The sequence below is a fragment of the Rutilus rutilus genome, assembly GCF_951802725.1.
Source record: "Rutilus rutilus genome assembly, chromosome: 21".
Classification (NCBI taxonomy): domain Eukaryota; kingdom Metazoa; phylum Chordata; class Actinopteri; order Cypriniformes; family Leuciscidae; genus Rutilus; species Rutilus rutilus.
Window position 1 is genome coordinate 19,185,753 of NC_140226.1, and position 16,644 is coordinate 19,202,396.

The following is a 16,644-nucleotide window of genomic DNA, read 5'->3' on the forward strand; positions in this document are numbered from 1 at the left end:
CCCACTCCCATTATGAGAGGTGTTGATGTAATGGCTTAAAAAATGCTGATTTTATTTTGGTGTGTGGATGGAGCTTAACTTGCATCAGTTTAAAGAATATATTATTTTGCCTTTTATTATGATAGGACAGTATAGTATCAAAAAATTTCGAGGGCCCGGGCCTTGAACTCGGGTCGCAATAAGCTGAAAAACAACGAATGTTAACGCAGAGTGCACTGACCACTAGGCTATTGGGTCTAGTAATCAGCTGCAATGTCATCAATATTAGAACCTCATTGTGTAAGAAACATAGGGGGAACAGAATCCGACGGCAAATAGTTCAGCTGTCGAAATCCGTTCCCCCACCCCAATGATGAGAGATGTTGATGTATCGGCTTAAAAAATGCTTATTCCTTTCTGTGTGTGGATGGAGCTTAAACAGCATCAATTTGAGAAATATTAGAACCTCAGTGTGTCAGAAATATGGGGGGAACAGAATCCGACGGCAAAAAAAACAGCTGTCGGAATCGATGTAATGGCTTAAAAAATGCTGATTTTATTTTGGTGTGTGGATGGAGCTTAACTTGCATCAGTTTAAAGAATATCTTTTTTTGCCTTTTATTATGATAGGACAGTATAGTATCAAGAAATTTCGAGGGCCCGGGCCTTGAACTCGGGTCGCAATAAGCTGAAAAACAACGCATGTTAACGCAGAGTGCACTGACCACTAGGCTATTGGGTCTAGTAATCAGCTGCAATGTCATCAATATTAGAACCTCATTGTGTAAGAAACATAGGGGGAACAGAATCCGACGGCAAATAGTTCAGCTGTCGAAATCCGTTCCCCCACCCCAATGATGAGAGATGTTGATGTATCGGCTTAAAAAATGCTTATTCCTTTCTGTGTGTGGATGGAGCTTAAACAGCATCAATTTGAGAAATATTAGAACCTCAGTGTGTCAGAAATATGGGGGGAACAGAATCCGACGGCAAAAAAAACAGCTGTCGGAATCGATGTAATGGCTTAAAAAATGCTGATTTTATTTTGGTGTGTGGATGGAGCTTAACTTGCATCAGTTTAAAGAATATATTTTTTTGCCTTTTATTATGATAGGACAGTATAGTATCAAGAAATTTCGAGGGCCCGGGCCTTGAACTCGGGTCGCAATAAGCTGAAAAACAACAAATGTTAACGCAGAGTGCACTGACCACTAGGCTATTGGGTCTAGTAATCAGCTGCAATGTCATCAATATTAGAACCTCATTGTGTAAGAAACATAGGGGGAACAGAATCCGACGGCAAATAGTTCAGCTGTCGAAATCCGTTCCCCCACCCCAATGATGAGAGATGTTGATGTATCGGCTTAAAAAATGCTTATTCCTTTCTGTGTGTGGATGGAGCTTAAACAGCATCAATTTGAGAAATATTAGAACCTCAGTGTGTCAGAAATATGGGGGGAACAGAATCCGACGGCAAAAAAAACAGCTGTCGGAATCCGTTCCCCCACTCCCATTATGAGAGGTGTTGATGTAATGGCTTAAAAAATGCTGATTTTATTTTGGTGTGTGGATGGAGCTTAACTTGCATCAGTTTAAAGAATATATATTTTTTCCTTTTATTATGATAGGACAGTATAGTATCAAGAAATTTCGAGGGCCCGGGCCTTGAACTCGGGTCGCAATAAGCTGAAAAACAATGAATGTTAATGCAGAGTGCACTGACCACTAGGCTATTGGGTTTAGTAATCAGCTGCAATGTCATCAATATTAGAACCTCATTGTGTAAGAAACATAGGGGGAACAGAATCCGACGGCAAATAGTTCAGCTGTCGAAATCCGTTCCCCCACCCCAATGATGAGAGATGTTGATGTATCGGCTTAAAAAATGCTGATTTTATTTTGGTGTGTGGATGGAGCTTAACTTGCATCAGTTTAAAGAATATATTTTTTTGCCTTTTATTATGATAGGACAGTATAGTATCAAGAAATTTCGAGGGCCCGGGCCTTGAACTCGGGTCGCAATAAGCTGAAAAACAACAAATGTTAACGCAGAGTGCACTGACCACTAGGCTATTGGGTCTAATAATCAGTTGCAATGTCATAAATATTAGAACCTCATTGTGTAAGAAACATAGGGGGAACAGAATCCGACGGCAAATAGTTCAGCTGTCGAAATCCGTTCCCCCACCCCAATGATGAGAGATGTTGATGTATCGGCTTAAAAAATGCTTATTCCTTTCTGTGTGTGGATGGAGCTTAAACAGCATCAATTTGAGAAATATTAGAACCTCAGTGTGTCAGAAATATGGGGGGAACAGAATCCGACGGCAAAAAAAACAGCTGTCGGAATCCGTTCCCCCACTCCCATTATGAGAGGTGTTGATGTAATGGCTTAAAAAATGCTGATTTTATTTTGGTGTGTGGATGGAGCTTAACTTGCATCAGTTTAAAGAATATATTATTTTGCCTTTTATTATGATAGGACAGTATAGTATCAAGAAATTTCGAGGGCCCGGGCCTTGAACTCGGGTCGCAATAAGCTGAAAAACAACGCATGTTAACGCAGAGTGCACTGACCACTAGGCTATTGGGTCTAGTAATCAGCTGCAATGTCATCAATATTAGAACCTCATTGTGTAAGAAACATAGGGGGAACAGAATCCGACGGCAAATAGTTCAGCTGTCGAAATCCGTTCCCCCACCCCAATGATGAGAGATGTTGATGTATCGGCTTAAAAAATGCTGATTTTATTTTGGTGTGTGGATGGAGCTTAACTTGCATCAGTTTAAAGAATATATTTTTTTGCCTTTTATTATGATAGGACAGTATAGTATCAAGAAATTTCGAGGGCCCGGGCCGGGCCTTGAAGTCGGGTCGCAATAAGCTGAAAAACAACGAATGTTAACGCAGAGTGCACTGATCACTAGGCTATTGGGTCTAGTAATCAGCTGCAATGTCATCAATATTAGAACCTCATTGTGTAAGAAACATAGGGGGAACAGAATCCGACGGCAAATAGTTCAGCTGTCGAAATCCGTTCCCCCACCCCAATGATGAGAGATGTTGATGTATCGGCTTAAAAAATGCTTATTCCTTTCTGTGTGTGGATGGAGCTTAAACAGCATCAATTTGAGAAATATTAGAACCTCAGTGTGTCAGAAATATGGGGGGAACAGAATCCGACGGCAAAAAAAACAGCTGTCGGAATCGATGTAATGGCTTAAAAAATGCTGATTTTATTTTGGTGTGTGGATGGAGCTTAACTTGCATCAGTTTAAAGAATATATTATTTTGCCTTTTATTATGATAGGACAGTATAGTATCAAGAAATTTCGAGGGCCCGGGCCTTGAACTCGGGTCGCAATAAGCTGAAAAACAACGAATGTTAACGCAGAGTGCACTGACCACTAGGCTATTGGGTCTAGTAATCAGCTGCAATGTCATCAATATTAGAACCTCATTGTGTAAGAAACATAGGGGGAACAGAATCCGACGGCAAATAGTTCAGCTGTCGAAATCCGTTCCCCCACCCCAATGATGAGAGATGTTGATGTATCGGCTTAAAAAATGCTTATTCCTTTCTGTGTGTGGATGGAGCTTAAACAGCATCAATTTGAGAAATATTAGAACCTCAGTGTGTCAGAAATATGGGGGGAACAGAATCCGACGGCAAAAAAAACAGCTGTCGGAATCCGTTCCCCCACTCCCATTATGAGAGGTGTTGATGTAATGGCTTAAAAAATGCTGATTTTATTTTGGTGTGTGGATGGAGCTTAACTTGCATCAGTTTAAAGAAAATTTTTTTTGCCTTTTATTATGATAGGACAGTATAGTATCAAGAAATTTCGAGGGCCCGGGCCTTGAACTCGGGTCGCAATAAGCTGAAAACCAATGAATGTTAACGCAGAGTGCACTGACCACTAGGCTATTGGGTCTAGTAATCAGCTGCAATGTCATCAATATTAGAACCTCATTGTGTAAGAAACATAGGGGGAAAAGAATCCGACGGCAAATAGTTCAGCTGTCGAAATCCGTTCCCCACCCCAATGATGAGAGATGTTGATGTATCGGCTTAAAAAATGCTTATTCCTTTCTGTGTGTGGATGGAGCTTAAACAGCATCAATTTGAGAAATATTAGAACCTCAGTGTGTCAGAAATATGGGGGGAACAGAATCCGACGGCAAAAAAAACAGCTGTCGGAATCCGTTCCCCCACTCCCATTATGAGAGGTGTTGATGTAATGGCTTAAAAAATGCTGATTTTATTTTGGTGTGTGGATGGAGCTTAACTTGCATCAGTTTAAAGAATATGTTTTTTTGCCTTTTATTATGATAGGACAGTATAGTATCAAGAAATTTCGAGGGCCCGGGCCTTGAACTCGGGTCGCAATAAGCTGAAAACCAATGAATGTTAACGCAGAGTGCACTGACCACTAGGCTATTGGGTCTAGTAATCAGCTGCAATGTCATCAATATTAGAACCTCATTGTGTAAGAAACATAGGGGGAACAGAATCCGACGGCAAATAGTTCAGCTGTCGAAATCCGTTCCCCCACCCCAATGATGAGAGATGTTGATGTATCGGCTTAAAAAATGCTTATTCCTTTCTGTGTGTGGATGGAGCTTAAACAGCATCAATTTGAGAAATATTAGAACCTCAGTGTGTCAGAAATATGGGGGGAACAGAATCCGACGGCAAAAAAACCAGCTGTCGGAATCGATGTAATGGCTTAAAAAATGCTGATTTTATTTTGGTGTGTGGATGGAGCTTAACTTGCATCAGTTTAAAGAATATATTTTTTTGCCTTTTATTATGATAGGACAGTATAGTATCAAGAAATTTCGAGGGCCCGGGCCTTGAACTTGGGTCGCAATAAGCTGAAAAACAACAAATGTTAACGCAGAGTGCACTGACCACTAGGCTATTGGGTCTAGTAATCAGCTGCAATGTCATCAATATTAGAACCTCATTGTGTAAGAAACATAGGGGGAACAGAATCCGACGGCAAATAGTTCAGCTGTCGAAATCCGTTCCCCCACCCCAATGATGAGAGATGTTGATGTATCGGCTTAAAAAATGCTTATTCCTTTCTGTGTGTGGATGGAGCTTAAATAGCATCAATTTGAGAAATATTAGAACCTCAGTGTGTCAGAAATATGGGGGGAACAGAATCCAACAATCCGTAAAAAACAATATACACATCAATAATTAATCATACTTACAGGTTGTGATTTGTAAATCCGTTTTGTAAATCCACTTTAGAAATTAGACCTCACAGAGATTTGAGAAGCAATCATCAAAAGGTTAGCTGTTGTATCGCTGTGGTAATTTTAACCACTGACTCTTCACATCCTCATCTTTTGGAATCCTGATGTATAACGTACAAGGGGAAACCCTAGTACTGCAGCACAGCACCGTGGTATAAAGTTAAGGAAACTAAACATCTGAGAGAAATATAGCCTATGTCTTCCTCAGATGTAATGTTTGATCTGTACAGCAGCATCAGGGGAATAATGTTATAATCTCCTTCGCGGTAGAGAAAGCTGCTTACATTGTACACAAGGAATGTAACCGTGAAGACTTTGAATTAAACGTAAACACAGCTTTTGTGTCTTAATCAGCTTTTCCGCATATATACTAGCCCTAATAATCATCACATATACTTACTGCTTGCTCCATTTTTTTATGAATTAATTAATGACTTGCTCTAACTGTTGCTCTGGTCTTCCTCAACACCTTGCACCACCTGCTGGTGAGAAGACTATCAGCAGATGAAGATATGCATCGGTACTCTACTGCTATTCCTGCAGTTCCCGGATGTGCAATGTTGAATATTCTGTCGAATTTGTTGAAGCGAATTTGTAAAACGAAATAAAATGGACCGAAAATTGCCTGTCGAATAGGTTGTATTTTTAAACAGACCAAATATTTTGGAAGTGAAATCTGAAAGGTGTATATGGATTATTGAATTTTGAATAATGAAAATATGTGTGAAATGTTTTGAATTGAAATATTCACAGCTTAAATATACAACCATGTTGATTTTCAGCCAATAAAAATGCAAGCCCTAAAAATACAATGCATTAAAATTCAAAAGTAGTACATAAACTAGTGCAATTCAACAAGCTTTTTTGTTTCAAATACATTTGCCATTATTTTACTTCTATACATGATACAGACAGTTTAGCAATAGAAAGAAAAAGGATAGATTAAGCCTGACAAAGACTGAGCCAGTCGGTGAAGTCTGAAAGTCTGAAGTCTGACTCTGGTAAAAGCTTTTTTGTCTCCCCCTCATGGGACATAACAGAAGGTGAAGGGGGCTATTATTAGTATTGTGGTCAGTTCATATGTATATATAATTTTACACCAGGGTTACACCCATAGTCTTTCTGAGACAGACTCTTGGGTTTATAGCAACCGCAGAAGGTGCATTTTTACAGTAACATCTCACAGACTGCAGGACGAGCACCCCCTGCTGGCCAAGGGCTCTTCCCGCACCAACATTGGGTTTCCCTTTCATGTACTGACCAGGCTCAAATGAGGTGCTTAGTGAGGGTGTAGGCGAAATCTACGGGCACTTTTTAGGCATGAAAAAGAAACGGTTGTGGAGAAAAAAGCAGCACCCTTCATGCAGACTCCAACATTACCGTCTTTTACACGTTCTTGGACTATGGTGTGACTGTGCACAAAAAAACATCCTTCATAGTTTATGACAGAACAAATAACAAGTAAAGCTTGTCAAGTAAAGCTGACAAGACACTTTATTTCATTAAAACAACTCTGTTAAAGCCACCAATAGAATTATTTTTTATGGAATATTGGTTTTATTATTTATTATAAATGATTTATCAGTAGGCTACACTTTTTTTTTTAATTCATGTGCCCACATAATCTCTAATCAAAATAACTTCCCCTCCCTCTTGTAAAGACATCTCTTCTCTGATGACGTGTTTACTGGTGTGAGGGCGGGACAACCTGTCACTCACATGAGATTGACCAATAGCAAATACCACAAAAATCCAATCATGGACAAAAACCAAGTCCCATCCTACATTTTTTCTTGTTTGAGAAGCCGTTTCACTCAGATATATATCACAATAGGAAGAAAAGACTATCACTGCTTTCGTTTCATGCCGAATTTAAATGATCACATTAACATGCATTTGTTGACTAACAAGAGAAGATTCAGTTCTGAGTGAAATGTTCTGTATTGTTATTAATGGGTTTATTTAAAGGTGAACTAAGTAACTTTTTTACCTTAACTGAACAGCTTCGGAGTCATTGGAATGGTTATAATACTTATTTCGGGTTGAATGGTGGTCGTTTCGCACCCCCCTGGAAAATACGCACTTGCAACTTTGGAGCAGCGGGCCGTCGGCCGCCGCGTCAGGAAGTATCACGTGATATCAGGTCTCGCGATGTAAACAACTGCTTTAAGGCCAGAAGAAATCTGCTAAAATGCTATCATTATTGCGCTCCCTCACGCTGTCCGAACCTGAATGAAGAAGACGTTTTAAAGAATGTCCCATCTGCTTTGATGTCGTTGATCTACTAGCCTCTGGTGTCTGAGAATCACCAACGAGTTTTTACAACAGTGTTGTCAAATATCTATTCCGAAGCTGTGGGGGGAGCTCTAGAGAGAAACCTGCGAGCAAAAAGCGAGAATACAGCGAAAAAAAACCCGAAGCTACTGAGTGCTGCTTTAAAGGTATAGCGGAGGATTTTCCCCAATTTTAGAAAAGAACCGCCCTCTCCACTTTTTGAAAAAAATGCACATGCGCAACACTCTACCTGCTCCCGAGAGAGAACGCCTATTAAACGTGTGCACGAGAGAGCATGCACGAGCTAATCATAGCTTACATTAACTTTTGCTAGCAGTGATTTTAAATGGATTTCTCCAAATAGCATGCCAAACTTTACCTGTCAAGTAGAAACTTCGCGACTGAGGCATCAGTGGGAAGCCCAACCTGTGTTTTGAGTGCACGCCATCGTGTGAATCGTGTGCACGAGCACGTACGACGGCCTTACGTAAACATATCACCAGAATGATTGACACTTAGGAGGACCAATAGTCTTGATGATCCACCCGGAAAAAGAAAATCCTCCGCTATGCCTTTAATCTGGCTAAATTCACACTGTAAATCTTTGAGATTGACAACCGCATTTACTTACAGGTGTGAGTCTTGAAATGTCCCATTCACACAGCAGCTTATAGTAGCGTCTCGAATACTGTTTGTATGAACGTGCAACAGGAGTCAAGCCAATTTTCTCTTCAGTAACCAAAGCGATATCGAAGATGGTGACGTCCATAAAACTGAAAATTCATATCACTTTTGACACGACAGAGTTCATCGATCAAATCTTCATTACTTCATTACAACTGTGTGTGAACGTAACCGTTTTAAAGGAGTAATTCAATTTAAAATGAAAATTAGCCTATGATTTACTCACCCTCAAGCCATCCTAGGTGTATATGACTTTCTTCTTTCAGACGAATACAATCAGAGTTATATTAATAAACACCCTGACGCTTCCTAGCTTCATAATGGCAGTGAATTGCAACCAGATTTAAGCTAAAAAAAAGTGCATCCATTGATCATAAAATAACTCCACACGGCTCCGGGGGGTTAATAAAGGCCTTCTGAAGCAAAGCGGTGAGTTTGTGTATAAAATATTCATATTTAAGTATAAAGTCAAATAACTAGCTTCTGGCCAAACGAACATAAGCATTTGACTTAAGTGTAAAGCACAACTTATGCAAGAGTAATGCAACGTACTGCTGATATTTACGCTAGGCCGCTATGCTACTTTCTTGGTCACAAGTTGCATAAGTTATGCTTTATATGCAAGTAGACTGTGTATGGCCGTTTGGCCAGAAGCTAGAATTTTACTTTGTAGCGTGTTAAATATGAATAATTTTCTTACCTTTATTAACCCCCCGGAGCCATGTGGAGATCGTTTATGATGGATGGATGCATTTTTTTGAGCTTCAATCTGATGGTTGCAATCCACTGCCATTATAAAGGTTGGAAGCGTCAGGGTGTTTATTAATATAACTCCGATTGTATTCGTATGAAAGAAGAAAGTCATATACACCTAGGATGGCTTGAGGGTGAGTAAATCATGGGCTAATTTTCCTTTAAGGACTCAAATACAGGACTGACAACAATATTCTGCTGCTGTGTGAACGTAGACTTATTTTAAACAGCAGGGAGCGCCACACATCACCACACAGACTCCACTCTCTCTGTCTCTCCTAATTAAGATTGTTAAGATTTGTAGGGGTCCACGCACTAAAGGTTCTGGAACCCTGTTGTGTTTGTACTGATTTTCTTCTTCCTTATTTTTCTGCCCTAGAAGTATATGGTCGCCTGAGGTCGTAAATCGTAGAGAACCCAAACTCAGCAGGATGGTCACCACTCCAATTTCATTTTCTCTTATAAAATGTGCAAGTCATTTTGGATTCCTTATTTTTTTAACTCCTCCTTAGCCGTTGGTCCGATTTTCACCAAAATAGGCACACAGCAGGGACCGTGCTGGCAAAAAGTTATCAAAAGAATCTTATTTGTCAAAGCATTGCAAAGATATAAGTTAATTAATTAATAAAGCTATTGCCCATTTTTACAAGTTGATAGCTGCTGAACCTAATGTCCAAGTTTAACGAAACACACATAGACAACAGGACATCTGAGGTCGCACACAACATTTTGCATTTTGCAACGTTGCATTTCGCACAAAAAAAAAAAAAAAAAAAAAAACGTTTGTTTTTATTTATATTAACAATTAATCAGGCTAATTGCGTGTTGTCACTCACAGTAAGAATCAATGATGCCACAACATTATGCAGCTTCTGATTGAAACCGCCAAGATTTAAATTCCCGAAGAGATGGGATAACCTTTTACAGGTGAGAATGTGTTAGTTTGTATATTACCTACATGTTTTTACTATGGTAATTGTAATGTTTTTACTTTTATATGGTAACTTTGTAATGTCAGCTGCTGACGCCTTCGTCTTGCTGTATTAAGTTAGTTTAGCAAAATCATCTGCTGAAGTCTATTTCATATATTCATACATGCATCGAACTACGGTTGCTGCAGATGCTCAGTCAACTCGCTCTCAAATGTTCACGGACCATTCAAATGTGGCGAACGACTTACGTGTAGTGGCCCATTGAAACTGCCGCTAATGAGACATCTATGTGGTTCTTAAAGGGATACTCCACTTTAAAATGAAAATTCTGACATCATATACTCACCCTCATGTTGTTTCAAACCTGTAAGAATTTCTTTCTTTTGCTGAACAGAAAGGAAGATATTTAGAAGAATGTCAGTAACCAGACAGTTTCTGGTCTCATTGACTTCCATAGTAGGAAAAAATATATACTATGGAAGTCAATGGGACCAGAAACTGTCTGGTTACTGACATTCTTCTAAATATCTTCCTTTCTGTTCAGCAGAAGAAAGTAATTCATACAGGTTTGAAACAACATGAGGGTGAGTATATGATGACAGAATTTTCATTTTAAAGTGGAGTATCCCTTTAACATATCCTCTATGATTTGCACACTTTTAAAAAAAAAATATGGCCACCAGCAGCCAATAAAATTTCAGTGGTTAATATAATATAAAATCTGAATAGCCCACTGTTACAAAAATGTATATATTTGTAACCAACATCTTATGTGTAGGCTACTATTGTGAAAATCACCCACAAGGTGGCGCTATAATAAGCAATTTTACATTTTAGCTAACTCCATGACCGGTGTGTAACAGAATCAAAATTCTTGTTTCTTCTGAACCCTTGCTTTGAGGCCAAACCATAGAAATGTAAACTTATCAGCCATTCTAATTTGTTAAAAATACGTCTTTTTCAAACTCCAAGGCCGTTTGTCCGCAGTTTCACTGAAAACATTTCATGTAGGCCTATTTAATAAAAAAAAATAAAAAAATAAAAAAATAAAGCACAGTAACCTTGTGAAATATTTCTACAATTTAAACCAATTTAACTGTTTTCTATTTTAATATATTTTAAAATGTAATTGTATTCCTCTCATGGCAAAGCTGAATTTTCACAGGCCACTTTGCAGTCTTCAGTGTGACATGATCCTTTAGAAATCATTCTAAGATGCTCATTATAACCTAGTTATAATGTTAAATAAGTTAAAAACAGCTGTGCTGCTTAAAAATTTTGTAGAAACTGAGACATTTTTTTAGGACTCTTTGAATATGAAGTTATAATAAATATGTTCAGACCTTTGGCACAGTTGTGATGTCATCAGTGAAATGTAACACACTGGGTGTCCTTCCCAAAAAATAGACTGTAGTGATGTCACTCCTATATATGATCCTATTGGTGCCATGTGGCTTGTTCTTGAGGCCTAAATTTGGAAGATCAAGATACCACTGACATTAAACTTATGACTTCATGGGAAGAAAAGGTGAGAGAAATATTGAAAGAAGGTGACTGACAGCAACCTCTTGGATAGAAGTTCAAATTAGATCATCCATGCTAACAAGATCCAAATGAACACAGTGCTACCAGAATACACCCAGTGATCAGCTTATCTGGCCAGTGACAGGTCTAAAAGAGAACAGCTGTGTTATTGAGTCATTGGACAGCACTCAGGAGGGACTATGACTGTGACTCTCATGAATAATGCAATTAGCCAATAGATACTAACAGACTAATACACATGGCAGCAGAATGATGCAACAGCAAGTGGAGAGGATAACAAATCAAACACTATTTTGTGTCTCCCTGCCCTCTCCGTATCCTGTATTTCTTTTTAGAAGGCTTTTTGATTCACTGGCTAATGGTGATGATCAAAGAATAAAAATAGGTATATGAAATAAAGTACTTGTACATATGGAACTAAGAGCACCTTTAGTGCAATATACTGAAATTATAGTTGTTGTAATGGAGAATGAAGATTCTGTCCCAAGAAAGAAAAGTGACAGTGAATTGAATCATTACCAGTGTTGTATTTGAGCCTGAACTTATGAAGCAATGCTTATATAATCATTATTTAAATATATTTTTTTAAGTTCCTAATGTCTGTGCCATTAGCTTCTCCAAATGGAATCAAAATAATAGGTATGTTCGACTTGAAGGGGCGAAGCGCAGACCGATCAGTGTATGACATCAAAGTACCACAAGAGTGCTCTCTAATTACTATTGCAGTACTTTGATGTCATACATTGGTATGCGCAGCGCCGCATCAAGTCGAACACACCTCTCGATGAGTTTTCCCAGAACATCCCCTACGCCTTTTATTGGTTGGATAAAGAGATAGCCCCACCCATTTGGTTCTGTTAAGAAACACCAAATATAAGTTGTCTGGCTTTCACCAGACCAAGCTCAGTCTTTTAAGATTGAACATTAGTCTGGGGAGTTCAAATGACTCTGTGCGCAATTGGATAGTCCTTCAACCAATCAGACCAATGATCCAGGTGACGTACTTTACAGCTAAAATTCCAGGCAGGAAACGTGTCAACAGACAACAGACGTTGGAGCATTGATCAGCGGTTTGCAGAAGCAGCAATGGCATCGGTTTTTCGGTTGTGCAAAAAAAAAAAAAAAAAATGAAAGTGAGTGTTATTTACACCCACTCGAGCGATTTGTTTGCTAAACCAAAGAAGCCATTGAGCATCGTCGAGAGGTTAAAAGCAGGGGGGCAGCGTTTCATATTATGTTGAAGCTTCCCCGGGCGCCGCCATTGAGTCAGACCATCACCTGCTGTTAGCATCCCATTGACTCCCATTCATTTTGGCGTCACTTTGACAGCGAATAACTTTACATCTGAGGCGTTTAAAGACTCCATTTGTCCATTATTTATTTCTAAAGAAACACGAAAATGTATAAAAGGCTCCCCAAAAATAGGCTAACGATTGCGTCATAACCACGCGACTCTCTGTCGCACAGTAGAGAAATTACCGTATGGACAGGAGGAGAAGCTCGCGCACAATCGGGGGGACGTGGAGGCAAAATGGCAAAGTAATTAATCAGAATACTTAGCAAAAGTTTCTCCTGCTCTTATCTCATGGACACCTCCTACTCACACTCTCCGTCTCTGCAAGTTTCGGAAGGGAATGATTGAGATTTCGCTTGGCACAGCTACTAGAAGACAGACGGGTTGCTCACGTCACATCTACGTCGTCAAGCTCAGTTTGAGTCTGCGCAGTACGCTCGACCATCAGGAAGTTAGTGCTTCTAATTGACTTCACTTTCCTCCGTTGAATCCAATGGGGTCGCTGTGTCCAGTTTATATACTGTCTATGGTTAAAAGGAATTGGATTGACGGTCGAGCGAGAGACTGCTTGCCGTTGCTTCTCTATCGTCATCGTGTTAAACCCACCAATAGCGCGCCAGGTGGATAAGCCAGTTTGTGATTGGTCCCTGCAGATTTGTAACGGAAGCAGGATAGAAAAATGTACAGGTTTAAAAGACAAAGACAAAGATAAAAGATGGATCGCGGGATTCACAGGATTCATGCTCGTGCACGTGTTGCTAATAAACTGGATGTAATTTAAGTTCTGTTGCTTTTATATGAAAATAAATATAATGACCAGGACACCCAAAGTAGCCTACTTGTTATTTAATTCCATTCCAAATATGTGTTTATCAATAATTTTTACTTTAAAGGTGCTGTATGTAACTTTTCTACTAAAATGAATCCTTTTTTTATTGCCTGTGTGTGGAGGGGTTGTAATCTCACATTAAAATTATCCACTTTGCGGGTTTTGCTATTACCTCGGAAAGCAAGTATTCTTATTTTTATGTGAAGGTGCGGGGTCGGATTTACCGCGAAATCCAGTGACATGACCTGCACGCGCGCTCCCGAGCCTCTCGCCTCGTCTAACCTACTGACTTTGCACTCAACAGTGATGACACTGCAACTTATGACATGGACTTATGCAACTTATGACATGTCTGATAACACTAAGAAACGACCTGCTCCCAGCACAACACGTCACAGACTCCAACACAAACTCCACATATTGATTAAAAAAAAAAAAAAAAAAAAAAGTTTTTTCTGCTGAAGCTTGTAAGGCCAGACGTGAATCGCATGACCTTCGGGTGAAAAAACACGGCTCAACATCGGCAGGGCATTTGAATCATGGCGAAACCTTATCAACAAACCTAGAATGTACATTTCCTGAAGAAAATGTGAAGTGGTGCTTGCAGTGGCAAAATTCGGCACGGTTGATAGGGTTCCATACTTATCATGGTATGAGCATTGAGCATTAGTTCAACGTCAAGCTGATAAAAGTAGCCTATTATTGTAACGTTGCAGTGGGAGTTTACCTGAGTTTCCACTTTCCAGCATGTTGTGTGATGCTTTCTCCGGTGTGTTGCGTCTCAGTCTGAAGGTACCCACAGACAGTGCTCGTTCATAAATTCGAGCACGCGCAAGAGCACGCGCTTGTAAACTTATTGGTTGCAATCTGAAACATCACCGCTAGAGGTCGCTGAAAACTACATACACCACCTTTAAAGGTAGGGTATGTAATCTTTTTTCTAAAAAAAAAACATTCCAAATTTGTTTAAACTGTCTTTATATACCAATACATAATTAAAATGTAAGTACTCTGAAAAAGAAAATATAAAAATCGAGTGACTGTAGACCTTTTAATCTGCAATAAACACAGCTCATTATTTCCATTCACTCCCACCCAATCCCTTCTGAGCTCCTTCCAAAGCCACGCCCCCAAAACACATGAACGCGCGACGCCAAACGCTCAGGCTCAGCTGGAAGACGCATTTATTACCTGAGACGAGTGGAGAGGAAGGAGCAGTACATACAGTGACATCATGTCAGAATCACATGTAATAAAATACCTAACTTTATCACTATGAATATAAACAAATAAGATTTCTTTTAGTACTCACTATCAAGCAAGCATATCGATACTGGTAAAGTTTGATTCGGTAACGAGCTATATTTATAGGTAACGAGCTATATTTATAAGGCAAAACTAAAAACAGGTTGCATTGATACACGTTTTTCCATTACCATCAGTTACACTGTGATGAAGGTGAATTTCGTGTAAGATTCATAACATATACGGTGTTTTGCATGTAAGAGTTTCCATGATGAAAACATTGTTGACTCTAGAAGACTAACGTACACCAAAGAGTATAGAAGCCCAAGAGGCGAAACTCAATAGAACGCTCCATAGCAACAGTTGCCCCCATGACGTGACGGCGCGGCCGCCATTATGGACTGAAAACTGAAGGAAAACGCTGAAAAATAATGGGAGTCAATGGCACTGAAAAACTTGACATAACAAAAACTTAACATAACTTAATTTTTTCTGGCCGTCATATCTAAATATGAAAACAATTTAAAATACATTAATGAGGATGACCGACGTTAAATGACGTTAAATGACAGAAAATATTCGTCTATGTGTTGGTTATGCATGGCCTAATTACCCTTAGGAAAATAGTATTTTGGGACAAAATATTACTATAGAAGTACTATAAGACTACTATAGAAATACTATAGCGGCTCTAGGATATTATAGAGTTATTACAGAACATAACATACTTCTGTGATGTTCTAATACCTCTATAATATTTTAAAGCTGCTATGGTATTTATATAGTAGTCTTATCGTACTTCTGTAGTATGTCCCAAATTACTATAGTATTCCTATAAGATTACTATAATAATTTGTCCCAAAATACTATAAGATTCCTATAGTACTTTTTAGTAAGGGTATGTCCCCCACTGAATCGGCTTCATTAGCCTATACGGTTTGCAAATATACAATTATAAAATTACTGCAAAACTTGAATCTATCAATATTTATGTTCTATTATGCATTTTCCTTGTTATATGACTAACAGAAATTCATGAAATAATAGGCTATAGGCAGACACACAGTAATTAGATATAAGTAATAAGATATGTATTCAATGTTGATTTTGAAATTAGTGAACATCACCATATATATGATTTGAAAAAATTATAAATTATAAATGAACATTTCTAAAGACAGTTAATATTTTACATAGAATATCACAAAAATATTAACAACTTGTTTTTTCAACATCTTCAGTTAAAGTGCACACAGTGAACGTTTCAATGGCAAGAAAAAAACAATCTATGAATGTCCTATTACAGGAGGAAAGGTACAAAAAAGATGTGCAATCTAGCAAGTGCACACATGAACTATAAACACCTACTAAAATGGATTTTGCCATTGACTGGCGCTAACGATTTCAGCAGCTTTCAGTCCATAATGGCGGACGCGCCTCCGCAGCGCCATCTACAGACTGTTACCCATAACACAACAGAGTTTCGCCTCTTGGGCTTCTATACTCTTTGCGTACACTCCGAGTCCGGAGACAAGTAAGTTACCGCATCGTCGGTTCGAGGACAGGTCCGGGGTTGAGGGCGAAGCAGAGGAGGTCATTCAAGAGTGCGGGCAGGGTCCGAGGAAGTAGTTTTTGCCTTGTTTGCCTTCGCTGACTGCATATGCAGGTGCTTTGAGCTGAATATTTCCGGGAACGGTGACATGTGATGAGTGCACGCAGGGCAGCGCGCGCAGTGGGGCTCGGGGCGGGCACGAGACATGAAGGCATCTGATTGGTTCTTTACATTCGCACCGAATGGCAGTGATTGGTCAGAGTTTTTACTGTCCTGCAGCTGCTACAG